The sequence below is a fragment of the Engystomops pustulosus genome, chromosome 6, assembly GCF_040894005.1.
Source record: "Engystomops pustulosus chromosome 6, aEngPut4.maternal, whole genome shotgun sequence".
NCBI classification, from domain to species: Eukaryota; Metazoa; Chordata; class Amphibia; order Anura; family Leptodactylidae; genus Engystomops; species Engystomops pustulosus.
In genome coordinates this window covers 93,842,711-93,845,114 of record NC_092416.1, presented here as the reverse complement: position 1 = coordinate 93,845,114, position 2,404 = coordinate 93,842,711, and positions in this window count along the sequence as shown.

Genomic DNA, 2,404 nt, shown 5'->3' with positions numbered 1-2,404 from the left:
TTTGTGCCAGCGCAACCTCAGCCATTTGTAAAGAGATTAGCTCTGGGACTCGCCGTCTCCTGGGAAAGACTGGCACTTTTTGGCACATCACAGTCTACTCCAGACAAGTTGGGTGCAAATTGCCACAACCAGTTTTATTAGTCTTTTTGAAGCAGGAACAATGGCAAAACAAAACAGTACAGAAATAAAGTCATAGGCTGTGTGTTAACTAAGTATACAATATAGTAATTTACTCACTACCAAGAAACTGAACCTACTGTGCAGCTTCCCAACCACAGCAATTGGCAACTCACATATAAAGTATTCCCAGGATCAGAGAGAGACTCCTCTTGTGCATCTTCTGAGTTTTTAAAGCAAAACCTCAAAGCTGCTGGTGATTAGCCCCATTGGATCAGAATCCAAGCCCAACTCCCCAAACTACAGCAGCCAAGTCCTCCAGACCAGGTTTTGGCTTCCTAGAATGTGTAGGACAGAAACCAAGAGAAAACATATACACCATCCAACACTTTTCCCCAGGTTCTGTCACAATATATATATATATATATATATATATATATATATATATATATTAGCAAAAAAGGATGCAGCACATGCAAAAATTGATACTCAGGTGCAAGGCTCAGGACCCGTACTCAGTCCATCCAATTAATAATTAAGAGAAAAATGGCAGCACTCCAAGATTCCATCCAAATGTGTGTACTTTTATTCAAGTGACCACTGCAACTTTTCGACTCCTGAGTCGAATATTATGCCCAGAGTTTAGTCCCCAGCATAGTGATCAGTCCATGTCTGTGATCACAGACTGATCATGGACCAATAGGAAACTAGCTTTAGTCTAATTTGCCTTGGATTTCCTGTGTCTGTAAGTCTAACATTACTGCCTAGTGTGGAGGATGGGACTTAACACCATAAGTTGTGCTGCAAATGTGGAAGTCGCAGTAAAGTGCACAAGTGTAGTTTTTACACAAAACAACACCAGGTCGCCCTAGCATGGTCATACTGGGCAGCCACGCAGCCCCCCGGTTGCCTCAAGATGTCTAAGCCTCTTGATGTATCCGGCATTACACAGGGGGCATGGCCACTATCATATGGCGGCACATGAGCGCTGACGTATAATAAATTTATAATATAATACATTTCTTTAGCTGCCTTTAGTTGTAGGTACTATAGAAGCACAATTTTGTTCTAAAGTGACCATTACCCTGTCCCTAAAGATTATTTTGGTTAAAAATTACAGTGTGGAAAAAAGTATTCAGTTAGCCACCATTGTAGGTAGACTTTGAAAGACAAAGGGGTACATTTACTAAGCCCACTACGCGTGACACATTTATCATGCAGAGTCCGGCAGAAGTATGTCACACACCCAAGGTGGTAAAGGTGCATCAAAAAAAGGTTGGTTCACTCTGAACAGTGCAGGGTGTGCCATATTATTGAAGAACATGTGCCACAAATCCTGGATCTGGCGCACCCTGCAAACTACACAGGAATACTGCACATATTGCAGTTTGTACTTTTTTGATAAATGTGCCCATAATGTGAAAACAAATTCAGAAAATCACATTGTCTAATTTTTAAATCATTTATTTGCAAATTATGATGGAAAATAAGTATTTGGTCAATAACAGAAGTTCATCTCAATACATTGTTATAAATCCTTTGTTGGCAATGACAGAGATCATCACTTTCTGTAAGTCCTCACAAGGTTGGCACACACTGTTGTTGGTATGTTGGTCCATTGCTCCATGCAGATCTCCTCTAGAGCAGTGATGTTATGGGGCTGAAGTTGATGAACACGGACTTTCAACTCCCTCTAAAGGTTTTCTATGGGGCTGAGATCTGGAGACTTCCTTGCAAATGGAAGGAGGTTTGCACTCAAAATCTCACATTACATATGCAACATCCCTGCCAATGCCACCCCTTTCCTGGAATCTAGACATGATGTAATTGCAGCTGTAGGTTCTGCCTAGAAAGGCAACAGTTAATGCTGCTATTTGTATTGTCCACTTAGGTATCTGTATAGCAAGCTGGAAGCTGGTTGTATGAGTGCTACCACCTGAAGAAGGAAGGATAAAAACCCCTGCTGGGTGGAAGCACATGGTGTTAGAATCCAATCAGTAGAAAGAGTAGCAGTCCAGTGTGCAGCTCCTTCCAGAGCTGCTGTCCAGACCCAATATCAGGAAGAAGAGGTATCTCAGTCCACCGCCTGCTATCAGGGGCAAGTCAGGAGACTCAAGACCAGAACTGCAGCTTCCACTATTGGACACAGTTCCGCCTACATCAACCCAGCCTGCATCTTCTAGCAATCGGAGAGTAACCTTCCTGCGGACCAGCTACTTCCAACCAGCTCACCAGCTGCGGAATCTACTGCTGTTACGTTTGGCCGTTGTCTGCTGTTCAATAAAGA